Here is a 20000-nt window from a genome sequence, read left to right on the forward strand (position 1 = left end):
CAAATGTGAAGTCCGGGAAATTAGAGCAACATCCTTTTGCACTCGCCTTGGCAAATGCACCATATCAAGGAAGGTCAAGTTATCTGATCCTTGACACAATCAGGCCACAAAAGGTGGCTATCTTGCAGCAGCCCTTGTCAGATTGTATTGCTAACGTCATTGTTCTTCAAATACGTGTAGGACTGCACTAGGCGGAAAGTTTATCGACTGCTGCCGCCGTGATAAAGTAAAACACTACCCGGCACTGCAGATGTTTCACACGCGCACACAGACACGGATACGCACACGGACACGGATCCGGATTAGCAGTAGCACACACGTGCACATATTCTCGGCGATAAAATGGGCGATAAGTTTTAATTTGGGGATGCCGCTATCTGGGATATAGAATGTGTATGCCGGCTTACGAAACAAACGGTTGGCAAAGTGCACTCTCATGGGGTTGCGGTACGAAGTGATAGGGATTGTAACTGATCAGAGGCACGCTAAGTTAAACGGTGCCGATGGCTCATGGTGTAAAATACCTTCTTAGTGGTGCCCACAAAATAAGTACAAAAAACGTAGAAAAACTTTACTGAATGTTCATGAAAATGAATTTATATGACACATGGTATACGCAATATCTGAACGGTCCTGCCCACATGTTAGGAATTCGCATGTTGCGTAAATTTCAAGCATGTTCTCATTAAAGGCAACGCCGTGGAAAAAATTAAGAATTTGAAATCTTGGTTTCATTACTTCTTTGGTTATTGGTATTAAGTGTAGCTTTCGTTATTGTTTGCGGCATTGTTAATACAGATAACGGCAGATGTTATAGGAATGTAAGGCTAATGACCAAAATGTATGCAAGGATAAACGCAAATCAAATATTACTTTTCGCGAATAATATCCTAGCGACACAAGTGCAATGCAGTGTTTGAGCAGACGTAACTTGGTCAAGTGAGCATTACATATTAGACAGTTTTAGTTACACGTACGTAGAGGCTTTGCGTACGTAGAGCTTCTACGTGTCAGCAGTGCGCATGCGTAAAACGTAGCGGCCGCGCGTTGGTCTCACGGACGTACGTGAGATTCATTTCTTTGCGTGCGTTTCTTGCGCACGTAGACAGCTTCGCGCGGGAGTTCCGCAAGATCACGAACAAGCGATAGCGGGCCGCGCGTGCGCAGACGGCTCGCATCGAAACACGGTGGCAGGATTGAATTGGCTACCGCCGTGTTCACATTTCCCGATAGATGGAGTTACGGGGTCCCTTTTGGCGTGCGTCGCGTACGTGTAGCTAAAAGCGTTTCAGATGGCGTGCACGTAAGGTACGTAGGCTTTTCACGTTTGCGTACGTGAAGCCTCTACGTACGTGTAACTAAAACTGTCTATTGACGCACTAGTATTGATGCAGCGTGGCTTGTGTTTCAGTGCGACAGAAATGCAGATTTACGGGTGGGAACTTACGGTAAGAGCTCGGACAAATTTTGTAGACCCGTAGGCTAGAGGTACAGTAAAACATTAACGCTACGATTTAGGGGAAGCGCCTCATATTAAGAGAGGAGCAGACGATTACGAGTTACCGTCTTTCCTAGTCATTTTGTTTCTCTTCAGCTCCTCAGCCGAGTGATCTGGCTAAACTCTGCCTTCACTCGCTCTCTATCATGATTTTACGTCTTCTCGTCTATTTAGGGTTTCCTTGGAGTCAGCGCGAGAAGCCTCCCCAACTTCCATGCGAACCGCCATTCAGTGAATACCCCGCGAAAGCTGTGCAAGCGGCGTGCGATGCGAGCTTTCGTACGCAGCACAGAGTGGGCACGGCATCCCGGTATCCGCAAGCGAGCTGGGCGTTTTACCGGAGGGGCGTAGGCGTAAACTTAAGTATCTCCATACTAATACCGTTCTAATGAAGGGAATTATCGAAAAAGTGAACGCGCTGAGTGGTTTCCACAGCGCAACAACGTGGTGGCCTAGAGCTTTACCCACCAAATACAGACGTACTATTGCTGTAAGCAAGTGTAAAACAATTTAAAAGCTCGAAAAGTCGATGTATTCACAGTGACGTTTCTGCTGAAAGTTTACACCAGTAACCAAGCAGAAAGCACTTGGTTACTGCTATATTGCCTCTCTGTCTGATTCATCTCGGTGCGGCTGGATGGCTGGGCACCATGCAGGCCATTGGTGTTTGCTCCTACGCTCATCAGGCGAAATTGCCAGATCCACTCCGCTTGCGCTTCTATTTACCCGAATACCAGGCATGCTAAAGCTCTCCATTGCGCTAATAATCCTCCCGCGTGAAGTGGCGGCCGCAAATGCATAGATGCCGGCACCGATTGGATACCGATGACGCGATGGTTTGAAGCCACAGTGCTGACATATCGCCTTGCGAAGTGGCATGAAGTCGCCTCCTCGCATGTTGTCCATCGGTGGATATATAGCCGACAACGCAGGAAAGGCGATCCATGGTGCTTGCGAAAAAAAAACTAGATGCAAGAACTGAATGTGCAACTCGTGTCATCACAGGAAACACTGTAACACATGCAGGCGACACATGCTGTGTGCCGTAAATGTTTCTGTATAACGATAATTTGCCGTTTTTCATTGTCCGGCCTTTACTTTATTAATGAGCAAACAAGTGTACATTTACCAAACGAGGAAAGCCGTCCGTCTTTCATTTAAGGTGAATGTTCTCTTTGTAGGGCCCGCAGCAGCAAGTGAACTGACCAAGCAAGCCACGTCGAAGTTGCACAAGTTACGGCAAAACTTTTCGCATTTCCACCAAAGGTGGATGTAGCCATCAACACCTATGGTTCCGTTTCTACAGAAGCTTGGGAAGATGAGAATCGGCGAACACTACAAGCGAGCTCTCAACCCAGTTGTCAAGCGTGAGATTTACCCACTGTCCACTCCACAGCAACAGCACTCAAGACTGAAAGGCTATTCAGTGTTTTTATGGCTTTAATTGGGTGAAGCTTACCAGCAACTCTAGGTCTACGACGACACGGCAATGCTGCAGGCAGTGATGACTCACAAGGGCCTCTTACAGGTTACCCTCTTGTAGTTTGGTGTGGCAGTGGCCGTAGCCATCTTTAGACGTAATATGGAAGGACTACTAAAGGTAATTGAAGGGGTTCAATGTGTCTCGATGACATGCGCACTAGGCGAAAGAACAGTCGCTGAGCATGAAGAACAGCTGCGCAAAGGACGGCAGTGTATCCTAGACGATGGGTGTTGTGTGAATACCGACAACTATGCATTCAGGGACAAAAAAGTGACGTCCCTGGTGTACCGTATCAAAAAGGGCTGAGTAAATCCTTTGCTTAAAAAGGTGAAAGCGTTCAAGCATGCTCGGTAACTAACGAACTTGAAGGAGGTACAGTCGTTCTTAATGCCCTTAAATCCTTATGGCCGTTTCCTGAGAGAAATTTCACATGTGTTGGAGCAACTTCACCTCCTCCCGGACAAGGGCAAGTTATGGAGTTGATTGAAGACTGAAGCAAGGGCGAAGCAGAGTGCCAAAAGGCAGCTGTAATCACCAGCCGTCCTTGAACACTTTGATTTGTCACGTCCTATAAGGCTGGCCAGTGATGCGTCTCAGTGCAAGCTGGTGCTGTACTAAGCGAAATGGGAGAAGAGGGCGTAGAAAGACCAGTGGCCCTCGCCTCGAGAAAATTGTCTAAATCAGAGCGCCACTTTGCGCAGATAGGCATAAATGCTCTGGCTTTGGTATTTGATGTTGGTATATTGCACCAGTGAATTTTTGGTTGGAAGTTTCAACTATTTAAAAAGGATAAGTCATTGCTGGGCTTTTCGCACGAGGCCAGGCCGATGTCTGCCGTATTGTCAGGTCGGATGTTGCGTTGTAGTGAAAGTTCCTCCGCACAACTACAGACTGTTGTATTTAACAGGCTGCAAGCTGCCACATGGCGACTTTTTGAGTCGTCTACTGCTGACTGTAAATTAGCTACTTAATTATGTAAACAATTACTGTAAATCTATGTCAGAAGACATCTTGCTTCGTGAGGCAACGCTGGAGGTTCCTCTAGATTCGACCAAGGTCGTACCTTTAACACGGACTGACCTATTTCTGTCGTGCGTCCACCACTGGATTTTGCAAGGTTGGCCCTGCGAGAAGCTGCCGGAGGAATTCCACAAGTTTCTCGCCAGGCAGAATGAACTATCCATATATAGAGACAGAGCGCTATAGGTATCTCACGTTATGATCTCTGGTTCCGTAAAGGCCGAAGTCTTGAACACCCTACACACGACGCACCCAGGCGTACTATGGTGAATGCTGTTGTACGCAGCATATTTTGGCGGCAGGGCATCGACAGTCACATCGAACGCAATGTAGCTAGCTGCCAAATATGCCAAGAAACTCGGCAAGCCCTCAGTAAGGCACCGGTGCACTGATGTAAGTTCAACAGCAATCCTTGGCCATGTTTGCACGTCGACTTTCCGGGTCACCTCAAGGGGAGGGTTTTTCTTCTGGTCGTCAATTCGCATTACAAGTGGCTGGAAGTTTCCGCGATAGAATGAATGACGACCAGATTAGTACTGAAAGAACTTGGGACAATGTTTGCTCATTTTGGTATTCCCGAAGTGATAGTGTCGGGCAATGGAATTGCGTTGACTTGAGAAAAGTTTGGAAGAAAGAAACTGATCTGGCACATTACAGTCAATGCCTATCACCCGTCTTTCAATGGAGAGATTCAGAGGAATGTGCAGAAAACAAAAGAAGGGTTACGTATGTTGTCTGCCGATGACTGGGGAATCAAGCTGTCTCGTTCATTGTGGGGCCAGCACATTTACCCAGTAGAAGTAGTAAGAAGCATCCGGCTGTACTTCTGAGGGGGAGACGACTGCGATCAGCCATTGACCGTCTTAATAGAGATTTTAACATGGATGAAGAATTCGTACAGAATTACGTTTTGGACGGCTCTCAACGTGTTCGGGAATTCTCTCCTGGTGACGCTCTGTCTGCACGGAACTATCAGGGTAAGGCCAAGTTATTTCCCAGTGCCATGTCTTCAGTCATAGGAACCCTATTGTACCAAGATCGTCTGTCTGACGGTTGTCTGTGGCGCAAACATGTTGATGAGCTCCGGAGCAGTGCAGTCCCACTAGACCTTGTTAGACCTGACAGTGCAACTTAATTGCCCGCTGCTGATGGTGATCGCTCCTCTGTGGATGGCCAGAACCCACCACTGCCAGAGGTGAGTGGTGATTTCCAAAGCTCAAGTCTGCTCATCAGACTCATCCCGTTCTTAGGCCCGATGGTCCTGACCTGCCTGGAAGCCTTTCATAGGAGTTGATCACGGCCAGCCAAACTGCAACGGCAGAAGCTTCGATATGCTGGAACAACCTTAGAAAAAACGAGAGGCCCTGCCCAGATGACGGAAGCGCCACAGCTGATTGCCTCCGCGACTAAAATAATTCCACTCAAAAAACCCTTTTCTAAAACACCTAATTCTCGGTATATACTTCTGTATTTCTATGACTGCTTTGGTAGAGGTGCCGTGATAGGAATGCTAGAACACATGCCGGACTTCGAGAGAACAATAACTACGTGCCTTGTACATTGCAGTGCGTCGTTTGCTTTCTAGCTTCATTGCAAGGAACAAAGGACAAAGAGCAGCTATGCAAGCCTTGTGCGCTGGTTCACAACTAACACGATAAATTTAATACAACTTTTTCGAGCTTCAAATGAATCAGTCGCTCTGTAGCTATTACTTAAACAACAATGCATTCATCGAAACCCCTACGAATTTCGGGCGAGAAGACAATCGAGGCATGAAATGTAAAAAAAATAACGACTTAAAGGTTATCTTGTAGTGCATAAACACGAGGACTCAGAAGAGGAAAACAGATAACACAGGCGCTAACTTCTAACAATCTGCCTGTGTGTATGCGTTTTCTCTTCTGCATCCACAAGTTTGTTTGCGTTACAAGAAAAGTTCAGAATGTTACACTAACAAGCAAAAAATATCTACATTGATGTAGAAAAATGCTTTAATCACCGCTTTGATAAATACACCTGTCTTTAAATAGTATAAGATTTATATTGCTTTGTGTTTTCACAAGTTATTTTTTACTGCTCCTTCTGACGTTTTGTTTTGTGCACAGTGACACACTACACGAACACATGCGCCGCTAACAGTAACCACCAGACTTAGGCAAACTTTCCTCGTCATAAGTTCACTTTGCAGCAAAACAAAACACCATGAAAGAAACACGCAGGATGTTTGATTGTGTCGCCGCCGAATCCCGTTTCCAGACGAAGCCTAGCGAAGCGTCAGCGATGCCCGCTGAAATCTCTCGTCGCCGGATCGCAGCTTAGAATAAATGCACGCGACAAGATACACAAGTCGCTCTTGGTGTTAAGTTAGAGCATCCACACAAAGGGTGATGGCAACGGCCACACTAAATACCCTTCAAGAATTAACCGAAACACATCTATTATCGCAATATCATAGACTCACAACAACTGAAGCTGGGCGTGAAATCCTGAGACAATATCATCATGCTCCACCTTTCAATGAGAGCAAACGACATCAACTTCCTCCGAACATTCACGGCCAATTCCACATCGAGCCCCTGCCCAGAAACATGCACCCCGTATTTCCCGTCAAACGCCGCAAACTTCGAGCCAAGGCGCTACAACGCAGCTATGGATAGGCTGTAGGAGTCTGCTATGTGGACGCTGAAACCTACACCACTAGCCATCCTTATGCTCTAGCGGTCGTAGACAACTAGGGCAACACTGTTTCAATCAAGACCACCTCGGCAGGCGACCCGGAATAGGCCGCCATTGCAGTCGCATCAGGACTGCCCGATAGCGACGTCAGCATTAGTGACTCTAAGACTGCTATCCGGAACATTAGTAACGGCTACATTAACAACCTCGCGCACTCTCTACTTGTCGCTCACCCACCATAAAACGACATCGCTCTCGTCAGGACTCCAGCACATTAAGGACTCTAAGGCAAAGAAATGGCTCATGCCGCTTCTCGAGCAATCACGGACCGAGTAGCCGAAGATTTGGGCTTAAGTCTAGAATCCAATGACTCCCAATAACACACTAATAAAGACACACTCGTTACTTTACATCAAATTTGCACACATTAGAGGCACCAACGCCTAATGTACCCACCTCTCTCTGTGCCTAGAACGTGGCAGAGAGAGATACTGTGGCTGCAACTACAAACTAGCACTTTTCTTACCCCGCGCACTTTGCACTTATTCTTTCCCGGCATATACCCGGCACCCAAGTGTCGCTTTAGCCCTGTCCCGATACCATATCTCTCCCATATGATGTGGCAATGCGCCATCAAAACTCCCCCCCCGCACCCTCAAACCATTAATTAGTAGCGAAGAGCTATGGTAGACTGCCCTGCACAGCTCCGATCCCGCCCTACAGGAACGAGTCTTGAGGTGGGCTGAGGAAGTAGCCGAGGGCTACCACGACTGGTAGACGAACGTGTAGCCATATAATATGGTGACGGACGCCTGCTGAGACTGAAGTAATTAGACCTCCCTCTCTCCCTCCACCGGCCCCTCCCCTCTCTTAAAAGGGGAATAAAGTTCATTCATTCATTCACTCACGCGGCACGAATGGTGCATTGTAAGCTCGCAATAATATTTCCGGTAGGTAGACCACCACAAACAGCTTGGGAATTCACTATGACAAGGGAGAGACGCACACGAATGACGCGACTCGGTCCAGTTCGAAGTGCGTGCGGACTTCTCCATCGGGGGGGTCACCGGCCGTCCGCGTCATGACGTCAGTCTAAAGTGCGCACCCATGGGCGGAGGCTCGTGTGCGATCACCTTGGCGGAGTTAATGTTCCTTTTTTTCTAAAGTTGGACCCCACTATACGTACCCTGAACCTGAGCGTGTCCGTAGCCAGGACCATGTTCCGTAAGGGGGTAGAGTTGCTGCTTGTACAACCAACGAGATGGTTAGCAACCATGAGGGGAGCAGCGCCACCCTCTCTGTGGACGACCTCTTGGGAGTGCGGTCTCTCTAACCTTGCACCCAGCCCCAGTCGCCTGGTAATAAACTGTTATTCAAACAATACACTAACCTTAATGTCAGCAGCCAGAGCGTACGAAAGAGTGAACATACTTCTAGCGGCACCGACGGCAATATAACAATATCATGACAATAAAGAGATATCAACATTCTAATAGCGACAACGGAATCATCGCACTGAAACCACGTTGGCCTGAAAACCATGCTTTTACAACGATGGGATAGCGACAGCTCAATCACGATGAATGCATTATTACGAATTAATCACGAATGCGTAACAACGGTGTGAAGACAACGTATTGATGATGATGTTAATGATGATGATGATGATAGGACGATGGCGAAATGACAGCGATGTCATATGACAAAAATGATTACAATTGAATTACAACGTTCATTTTACGATAACATAGTGACGATGGTGAAACAATGACGACGAAACCACGGCAACCCGAGAACGTTGGCATGACGACGACTAAATGAAAACCGCATGAAGATGACATTACCCCTGTGATGCACGATTACGGTGGCATGAAGACCGTATGATGAAGTGAACAGAAAGGGATAATAATAATAATATTTGGGGTTTTACGTGCCAAAACCACTTTCTGATTATGAGGCACGCCGTAGTGGAGGACTCCGGAAATTTTGACCACCTGGGGTTCTTTAACGCGCGCCTAAATCTAAGCACACGGGTGTTTTCGCATTTCGCCCCCATCGAAATGCGGCCGCCGTGGCCGGGATTCGATCCCGCGACCTCGTGCTCAGCAGCCCAACACCATGAACAGAAAGGGATGAAGACGACTTGTCACAAATGAATATTGGCGGTGGAATGCAGATGATAGAGTGACGACGACAGAGTGAAGACGCAAAGTGACGAGAATGAAGCAGTTACAGGGACAGGGCAACGAATGTATAGGAACTGAGGTTAGGTCCTCTACGGCAACGAGTGAGTCGGCGAGCCAAAGACCTGATAACCGTTCGGACCGATAGCAGAAGCAGAAGCAGCCCTCTTTTATTCTTCCCCTTTTCTTCTAATTTCGCAGCTCGCCGCACAAGGCACGATACACATGCGCTGGTGTGCCCCATACGTAAAAGGCAGCCGAGGAAGGTAAGAGGGCTTCCCCCTTTTACACGAAGTGCAGCGTTTCAGCACTGCGCTCTGAAGGAACCATTAAATGCCATTGTTCTCTTTGTGTGGATGCGGTCTGCGAAATAGCATGTGCCTTTATTCTTAAACAAATACCATCAATGAGTCTTTCGGAGTCAAATTCGGGTCAAAAGGCGTCTTAATATATAGCTATTTTATTGTGATTTCATCGAAGTGTCGTCAGGTAAAATATATGTAAATAATAACGCTAACGTAGGCAGGAACCAGCGGAGTTGTTCGACCCAGCTCGATCAAATGCTATACTAGTTCACTAGAACCTCCTTGTGTGTGATTTTAAACCGAATGTTATCGAAGTAGCACGACAGGTCTTGAATGGGATGAGCATTCTTTGCCAACTTCAGATGTTTTAGAATCTATCTATCTATCTATCTATCTATCTATCTATCTATCTATCTATCTATCTATCTATCTATCTATCTATCTATCTATCTATCTATCTATCTATCTATCTATCTATCTATCTATCTATCTATCTATCTATCCTCTTACACCTATATGACCCCCGAAGTTGTCTTCCACCTAAGGCGACTGGGCATGTGAAGGTGTTTTTGATGCTGTTGTAGCCGTAACATAGTCTCAGTACAGGCTAGTTGATATGCATTGCAAACATCAGTTTCTGCGCGTACGTAGACAGGGACCAACTTTGTGATCGGACTCTCGTCATGCCGTCATCGTGACGTCATCACCGTCAACCAGCCATAATGCATTTTTTTTGTCAGACGATCATCGCGATGCTCATGAGTCATGATGCCGTTGTGGTCGTTTTATTTTCGTCCCTCCTGCTGCGTCATCTGACTCGCCATGCATTCGTCGTCATGCCACCGCTATCATTTGGCCGTGATCATGCGGTCGTTGTCTTACCGATACCATCATTGTGATATCGTCGTTGTTGTAGCTTCTTCATTTGGCCTTATAATTCTATCCTCGTCATGCAGGCGCCACACCATTGTCGTCAAATCCATGGTTGGGATGCTGTCGTGGGCCAGCCATACGTTATTTCTGCTTCGTCATTTGGCTATCGTTGTGTTGTGATCGTCACCGTTCTACTGCCACAAGAGTGGCCTAAGTCATCTAATAACAGAGATAACAGGGTGGGTGCTCACGATCGTGATGTCACCATAGTCATCCCATTGTCATCAGACTCATTGTAGCATTCATCACGCTATAGTTGCTATACAGTGATCACAAATTCATTGTATAACGTCAGCGTAATGTGGTTGTGGTCGTTCAGTCGTCGTCACTTCAGCTTCTCATGGGACTGCCGCCAAACTGTTATCACAACGCCATACTAAAGTCATTTTCTTGCATTCGTTGTCTTACCATCGCCATGATGGAGTTGTCATCGTTATCATTTTCACTTCGTCATCTCATTGTCTCAAGGTCATCCGTCAGTGCATCTTCATCACACACTGGTCGCCATACCATTATCTTCGTGCCATCGTCGCCACGCTGTCATTTGTCTATCAGCGTCAATTCAAAAACGTCAAGCCGTCGTCACGCCTTGCATTTTACCGGCTACGTTGTTTCAGGAGCCCGAACGGCGAGACTAGAAATGAAATAGACTTCATACTCTGTGCTAACTCTGGCATCATACAGGATGTGGACGTGCTCAGCAAGGTGCATTGCAGTGACCATAGGATTTTAAGAACTCGAATTACCATAGACCGGAGGAGGGAACGGAAGAAGCTGTTACATAAGAAGCCGATCAATGAGTTAGCGGTAAGAGGGAAAATAGAAGGATTCCAGATCACGCTACAGAACAGGCATTTGGCTTTACTCAGGAAGAGGACCTTAGTGTTGAAGCAATGAACGATAGTCTTGTGGGCATCATTAAGGAGTGTGCAATGGAAGTCGGTGGTAACTCCGTTAGGAAGAATACAAGTAAACTATCGCAGGAGACGAAAGATCTGATCAAGAAACGCCTATGTATGAAAGCCTCTAACCGTACAGCTAGGATAGAACTGGCAAAACTTTCGAAGTTAATCAACAAGCGTAAGACAGCTGACATAAGGAAGTATAATATTGATGGAATTGAACATGCTCTCACGAACGGAGGAAGCCTGAAAGCAGTGAAGAACAAACTAGGAATTGGCAAAAATCAGATGCATGCGTTAAGAGAAGAAGCTGGCATTATCATTACTAATATGGATGAGATATTTCAAGTGGCTGAGGAGTTCTATAGAGATTTATACAGTACCAGTGACACCCACGACGATAATTGAAGAGAAAATAGTCTAGAGGAATTCGAAATCCCATCGGTAACGCCGGAAGAAGTAAAGAAAGCCTTGGGAGATGTGCAAAGGGGGAAGGCAGCTGGGGAGGATCAGGTAACAGCAGATTTGTTGAAGGATAGTGGACAGATTGTTCTGGAGAAACTGGCCACCCTGTATACGCAATGCGTCATGACCTCGAGCGTACCCGAATCTTCCAAGAACGCTAAGATGATCCTAATCAATAAGAAAGGGGATGCCAAAGACTTGAAAAATTATAGAACGATCAGCTTACTATCAGTTGCCTACAAACTATTTACTAAGGTAACCGAAAATAGGATCAGGAACACCTTAGACTTCTGTCAAGAAAAGGACCAGGCAAGATTCCGTAAAAGCTACTCAACAATAGACCATATTCACACTATCAATCAGGTGGTAGAGAGATGTGCGGAATATAACCAACCTTTGTATATAGCTTTCATTGGTTACGAGGAAGTGTTTGATTCTGTCGAAACCTCAGCAGTCATGGAGGCATTACGGAATCACGGTGTAGACGAGCCGTATGTAAAAATACTGAAAGATATCTATACCGGCTCCACAGCCACCGTAGTCCTCCATAAAGAAAGCAACAAAATCCCAATAAAGAAAGGGTCAGGCAGGGAGGTAAGATCTCTCCAACGCTATTCACAGCGTGTTTACAGGAGGTATTCAGAGACCTGGATTGGGAAGAATTGCGGATAAAAGTTAATGGAGAATGCCATAGTAACTTGTGATTTGCTGATGATATTGGCTTGCTTAGTAACTCAGGGGACCAATTGCAATGCATGCTCACTGACCTGGAGAGGCAAAGCAGATGAGTGGTTTAAAAATTAATCTGCAGAAAACAGAAGTAATGTTTGAGAGTATCGGAAGAGAACAGCAATTTACAATTAGTAGCAAGGCACTGGAAGTGGTAAGGGAATACATCTACTTAGGGCAGGTAGTGACGGCGGATCCAGATCATGAGACGGTAATAATTAGAAGAATAAGAATGGGCTGGGCTGCGTTTGGCAGGCATTCTCAGATCATGAACAGCAGGTTGCCATTATCCCTTAGGAGAAAAGTGTATAATAGCTGTGTCTTACCAGTACTCACCTACGGGGCACAAACCTGGAGGCTTACGAAAAGTGTTCTACTCAAATTGAGGACGACGCAACGAGCTATGGAAAGAACTGTAGGGGCGCAGAGGCTCTGTCAGGCATTTTGCCTTGACCTCTGCCCCCTACACGGATAGAATCCATGAAACAAGCAATAAAGAAATAAAGAATGATGGGCGTAACGTTAACGGATAAGAAAAGAGCAGATTGGGTGAGAGAACAAACACGAGTGAATGACATCTTAGTTGAAATCAAGAAAAATGAATGGGGGTGGGCATGGGCAGGACATGTAATGAGGAGAGAAGATAACCGATGTTCATTAAGGATTACGGACTGGATTCCAAGGGAAAGGAAGCGTTGCAGGGGGCGGCATAAAGTTAGGTGGGCAGATGAGATTAAGTTTGCAGGGACGACATGGCCACAATTAGTACATGACCGGGGTTGTTGGAGAAGCATGGGAGAGGCCTTTGCCCTGCAGTGGGCGTAACGAGGCTGATGATGACGATGATGATGATGATGATGTTTCATTCACATCATACCTTCTCTTTAATTCAATTGTAATCATGCTGTCATCCAATATTTGTGATTATGCCACCGTTGTCGTGCAATCGCCGTCTTCGCGCTATTGTCAAACAGTTGCCCTAATGCGCCCGTTCTCGTACAGTCGTGAAGATTGCGTCATTGTTGTGCCATCGTCATTGTTCCACCTGTCTCTTTTGGTAGCCATTATAACGCCCTCGTCAGGTCATTGTCTTCATGCCAGTTTCGTCCTGCAGTTCTTCTTGTGCCACCTTCATGCTTCAGATATCGTCATGACGCGGTCGCTACGCCGTCGTCGTCGTACGGTCATTGCAGTTTCACTGACGTCATTCCGTCTTCGTAATACAGTCATCCGCACTGTATATTCTTTATACGCTCGCCAGCTCTCTTCAGGCTCATTAGCGGCTATGGCTATGGTATTATGCCAGACAACGTATATTGTATGTTGCCAATGCAAGGAGAACCTCAGAATGACCATAGAGATATCAAATAAACAAGACTTGAGCGATGCGCCTTGCTGCGACATTGCCTGATTTCTAATTTCATTACCTCTGGAAGACATAGTGGGACGGGTACTGCGGTAATTTTCTTATAGCAGATAATGAGAGGGGAAAAATGCGGATAGGTGGAGAGTGCTGCACGAAAGAGGGCCTGCGGATCAAAATTTGGTCCCTTAAAAAGGAGGGCTGCGCGTTCCCCTATATACGCAGAAAAGAGGGTACCTGTGGGTACTGTGCACCGCACAGTACCCACAGGTACTGAGCGGTGCAGATTACCAGCACAGATTTGACCCGACACGAAAGCTCAGCACCCCACACATCAGCAGCCATCTGTGACTGTAGCAGCAAGAGTTTCTTGAAGGAACATTTCATAATTGTCTGTTTCGGTGCGGTGCGCACGATGAGCTGGGGTTCTAGATGGAAATCCTTATCGACAACATCGGAACAAATTTATATCCATGCTTGAATGATTCCCGAAAATCATTCTTTTACTCTTCTGAAATATAATGCTTCATCAGACAATTATGGAAACCTTGCAAGCATTCAGATTGTTGCACGGATATCTGTTTCATATCAATGATGTAGGGATATTGAGCCAGGCAACCATGTCCTTATTTTTTAGTCATCTCAGATGATGTCTATATTAATTTATAAGGCGATAAGTTTCTTTCGTTACGTCACTCGTTTTAAGCATTAAGTTATCTATCTACGAGGTGCGACACAAAAGAAACGAGACTGGTCCAATAACTCATTGTTTACTGAATCAGTTCTCTGTGACATTATCACCTTCAAAGTAGACCCTTTCAGCGTTCACACACTTCTGTATTCGGAGCTGCCATTGCTGGTAACAGTTATGGAACGAGGTTTTCGGAAGGCCCTTCAGGAGATTCTCCGTTTTTGCCTGAACCTCTTCAACCGAGATAAAATGGGTTACCTATAAGCAAGATTTAACTTTAGGAAGTAACACAAAGTCGCATGGAGCCAAATCAGGTGAATAAGGAGGGTGCCCCATCACAGTAATATTTTTGCTGGTCAGAAATTGCTTGACAGATAGGACCGTGTGAGCGGGTGCATTGTCCTGGTGCAACAGCCATCCATCACTCCACAACTCTGACCTTTTTTTCCTAATTTTTTCACGAAGTCCTGTTAGTGCTTCAATGTAGTAGTATTGATTAACAGTCTCACCACTGGGAACCCACTCAATCATTACAATTCCATTAATGTCCAAGAAGACGATTAACATTGCCTTGAATTCTGATTTTGATATGCACGATTTTTTGGGTCTTGGGGATCCTGGAGACTTCCAGTGCATTGACTGGCGCTTACTTTCACGGTCATAGGTAAAAATACATGTCTCATCACATGTCACAACAGATTCCAACAAATTTGGCTCGTTTGCAATGCGTTCTAACATGACCGAACACACGTCGTTACGGCACTGTTTTTGGTCAACGGACAGAACTTTTGGAACAACCTTCGCGCAAATCTTCGTCATGTGTAATTCGTCCATTAAAATACGTCGAACAGCTTCCCCATCCCAGTGAACCAGCTCCGCCACTGCACGAACACTTAATCTTCGGTTACCACTGATCACATCACGAACTTTTGCATTGTTTTGGTCTGTAATCGCTGACCTTAGGCGCCCAGCACCGTTCATCATCTTCCACGCTGTCCCTTCCCCCTGAAAATCACTTATGCCATTCAAACACACGTGCACCAGACAAAATTACATCTCCATAAGCCTCGTTTACTACTTGAAAAGAAACTTGATGCTGATTCGCTGCTCGGCTTTTACATCAGACATTTTTCCGGCAGAATGCAGTTGCATATGTTCATTCAATAACGCATCACTCCCAACTGGCGTGATCGGTTCCGTCGAAACTGGAGGCATGAATAGAGTAGGTGTGTGGGATTAAGTCAGCAAAACAATTGTTGCCAACTCCACTCTTTTTTCAAGGTACACACTTAGTCTCGTTTCTTTTGTGTCACACCTCGTATCTATCTATCTATCTATCTATCTATCTATCTATCTATCTATCTATCTATCTATCTATCTATCTATCTATCTATCTATCTATCTATCTATCTATCTATCTATCTATCTATCTATCTATCTATCTATCTATCTATCTATCTATCTATCTATCTATCTATCTATCTACCTCACCAGTTGCGCTTACCCAGTGCCCAATGTTACACGCATTTCACTGTGATGCTATACGTCGCCGAGTGGGGCTAACACAGCGTTTCACCGCGTCGAGAGAGATTGCTAAGGGGAACACTGACTACACTTTATTTTAGAATCCCAAGAACTCAAAACACAGATACACTGGAATGATAAAGTCAGTAAACCAGCTGCCCCATACAGCCCACAAAGGAGGTGCTGGAGGCGTCGTAGACGCGGAAATTGGCTGCGCGTCTCACAGCACTCTACGTGCACCACGAACAACAAATTCTATAGCTTTGATCACAGACTCACAATGTCAGGGCTTTATGAATCCTCATGCTAAAGCAAAAATGTCGCTACAGCGCGTGCACACAGATAAAGTTGAGCCCGTCACGGGCCATCGCGGTGTATTTCGCACGCGCGACGTGCACTAACCATGAAAAAAGGACACCTAAACCTGTACAGCAATCTAGCGCCGACTGCTTCCTCTTGTCAAAGTGAAATCCCAAATGCAACAGGTATACCACCTACGCACACCGTTATTTGCAGCCGCTCTCCACTTGGTACTGTGGTGCGAGAGAAATTCCACACGGTGTGTAGGAGCCAAAAAGGTTAGCCAGCTTCGTCACCGCTAATAACCTTATTTTTGTGTGTGAGTGTTCCTACGGTTCGCCTACGAATAATTATCAAGCAGCATTATCTATGGTGATATTATGTAACTGCCGGCAAGAGTACTCTACTTTGCTCTTTACTTTACTTTGCTCCTAAAATATTCATTTGCCCTACACACGAAACTACTGATGGCTCTCCGTATTTTAAAAACAGAGCTGATGTCCGTTCTTTTTTGCCTAGAAAACCGTCGTTTTTCATAAAACCGAAGTCTACAGAATCATTTACCTGACGATTTACCGGAAGATTGCGGATATTTTTTAAAGTTCATAAAAGGGGACTCTCAATGGCAAATGACGATGGGTTGAGTCGAAGACACTAGATCGAGAATCAACCTCAATTGTTTCGTAAAACTCGTCTTTTTTTGCTGACGTTGGGATTGGAAGGATTTGCGCTGTTATAGTTGCGATTGGATGATGTGCTCCGTTAGATTGAGTAATGCATTCATTGTCATCATCATCATCAAAATCATAACCATGCTATTTTAGGTTTACAGGAGGAGAAGGGCTTCCCTTGGGAGCTCCAATTATCCGCGTCCAACGCCAACCGTTTCCAACTAGCACCTGCGAATTTCTTCATTCCATTATCCCACCTAGCCTCCTGTCGTTCTCGACTACGATTCCCTTCTCTTGGCACCAATTCTGTAACCATAACAGTCCACTGGCATTTCACCTACGCATTACATGACCTACGGAGGTCCATTTCATTCTCCTAATGTCAATCAGAATGTCGGCTGTCGCCGTTTGCTCTCTGATCCATACGACTCTCTTTCTGTCTCCTAACGTTACGCCTAACATTCTTCTTGCCACCGCACTTTGCACGGTCCTCAATCCATTTTTGTGGTTCTTTTTAAGTCTACAAGTTTCTGCCCCTTATATTAGCATCGGTAGAATGCACTGATTGTACACTTTCTCTTTAATGATAACTGTAAGCTTGCAATCAGGATCTGACAATGTCTGCGGCATGCGCTCACCTCTTTTTTATTCGTGCAAAAATTTCCTTCTTATTATTATGGTCCCCTATCAGTAGTCGACCTAGGTAAACGTACTCCTTCAAAAACTTTAGAGTCGGACTGGCAATCCTGAACTCTTGTTCCATTACCCCGGCTATTGTCCATTATCTTTGTGTTCTGCCTATTAATCTTCAACCCCACTCTTACACTCTCCCTGTTAAGGTCCTCAATCAATTGTAGGTACTTGTCCACCGTGTTGGCGAACAAGAAATTGTCGCCGGTAATTCGAAGATTGCTGAGGTATTCGCCATTGATCCTCATTCCTAAGCCTTCGCAATTTAATAAATTGAATGCTTCTTCCAAGCACGCAGTTGGGGAGGTTATGTCTCCTTGTCTGAATCGTTTCTTTGTAGGTACATTCCTACATGTTGAGAATTAAGGTAGCCGTGGAATCTTTGTAGATATCTTCTAAGATTTTGCGTGAGCATCCTACACTCCTTGATTGCGCAATGAATCGATGACGTCCGGTATCTCAACTGAAATAAATGGTTTTTCGTAATTTATGAGAACAACATAGAGAGCCTGATTGAACTTTGCAAATTTCGCGATTATCGGATTGATGACATGGATGCGGTCAATTGTACAGGATCCCTTCCTGAAGCGAGCCTGTTCCATTGGTTTATTGAAGTCCAGTGTTGCCCCTATATTATTGTAGATTATTATGGTGAATATTTTATATTCACCATAATCTTCTTAATTCACCATAATCTTCTTCACCATAATCTTCTAAACCTCTTCTTACGCCCTCGGTGGCACTTGTCTGAATAAAGTAAATAACCACAAATACCTAGGTTTGACATTCTCTTCTACCCTTTCATGGAACTTACATATGGAATTTATGCATTTCAAACCCCAAACTCGCCGCTTCTGCGCGGTTATCTATTACCTGTATAAGTTCTCTAATCTTACAAGTGTCATTCATTCGCTATTTTTTATATAAATTCTAGTAATATAATATTGTTATATTGTTATACCAACTACATTGTTATATTGTTATGGCCATATTGTCATACCAACCAAAAGTATTGTATTATTGGTGATTTCTGCAGTAGTTAAGAAAGCGTTTTTCCTTTTTTTTAATGTACCATGTAACATGACCTGTTTGTTTCTTTCTGTAAAATTGTGCCCACCTGCCTTGGTCTCAACTGAGACTGGCAGTATTGCCAATAAATACAATAAATAAAAATATAATACTGGAAGTAAGCTAATGGGTCTGTAATTCCTCAATTCCTTAACGTCTGCTTTTTTGTGGATTGGCCTAATGTTGGCATTCTTCCAGCTTTCTGGCATCATTGACAGCGACAGACAATTCTTATAAAGGAGCGCAAGTTTTGAAGCTATAGGCCTCCTCCATCTTTTAATAAATCGACTCTTATTCTATGTTGTCCGGCTGCTTTTCTCTGTTTCATGTCTTGGAAGGTCTTTCTACTTTGAAGGTAAGGTATAAAAGGACCCCCTGTAACCTGTTCATTACACGTCAGAGGGAGGTATTGTACAGGCTAGTGCAAAATTCTTCTGCTACTTTTACTATACCTTCGAGATTGCTGATGATATTACGTGCCTATATTACAGTGCATACATCGTGGCCTGTCCTATACCAAGTTTCCTTCTGACTGATTTCATGCTGCGTCGATCTTTTACTGCTTCCTCAGTCTTTCTAAAGCTGTAATTTTGAATATAGATTATTTTCTTCTTTTTCATTAATTTTCACAGTACCGCGAATTCTATTTGACCTCTTGAGTTGAAAATTTTCCTTCTTTGTTGGCTCTTTATTAAGTCCTTTGTTACTTGAAAGAGCTTACCTACCGGTTGCCTTGGTGTAATACCTCCCACTTGAATTACTGCTTCAGAAGCCAGCCTAGTTACGTTTTCATTCATTACCGCTATGTCATCTTCATCTGTATGCTCCAATTATGAATATTGCTTACAAGTGCTAGCCTGAATTGGTCCGCTTTCCCCCTTACTGCGTCTAGGTTGGCCTGTTTCTTCCTCAACAATTTTCTCTTTCTCTGTTAAAATTTATGTGAATCTTAGACTTCACTAATTCACTAATGATCACTGAACTTTACCATACGTAGCACTTCTACATTGTGTAGTATGCTGGGATCGTCAGAATTATGAAATTAATTTCTTGTTTCACTTTTAGGGATGCTCCAGGTCCACTTTTTGCTGCTTCGTTTGTGAAGAGGGTGTTCAATATCCCCAGCTTATTCCTTTCCACGACTTTTACCAGCATCTCTCCTACAGTGTTCCCAGAATCGACGCCTAATTGCCGAATGCTTGTTCAACAGCCTGCTTTTTCCCCACTTTTGCATTGAAGTGGCCCATTACTAGGGTACACTGAGTTTGTACTTTTGTCATCGCTAGTTCAACATATCCATAAGACCGATCTACTTCTCCTCAACTACCTTTTCTCTATACGTCTGATTAAATTATCTTACAACTACTGCTACCGTCTCATTATTTCTGTAGAATTCGTCAGTGGTGCCCGTTGTGTCCTTATGGATTAGGAATCCTACTCCATACTGCTTCTTATCTGGAAATCTTCGATAGCAGAGTACATGGCCAGTAGTCAGTTTT

Source organism: Dermacentor variabilis, chromosome 7 (assembly GCF_050947875.1).
Source record: "Dermacentor variabilis isolate Ectoservices chromosome 7, ASM5094787v1, whole genome shotgun sequence".
NCBI classification, from domain to species: Eukaryota; Metazoa; Arthropoda; class Arachnida; order Ixodida; family Ixodidae; genus Dermacentor; species Dermacentor variabilis.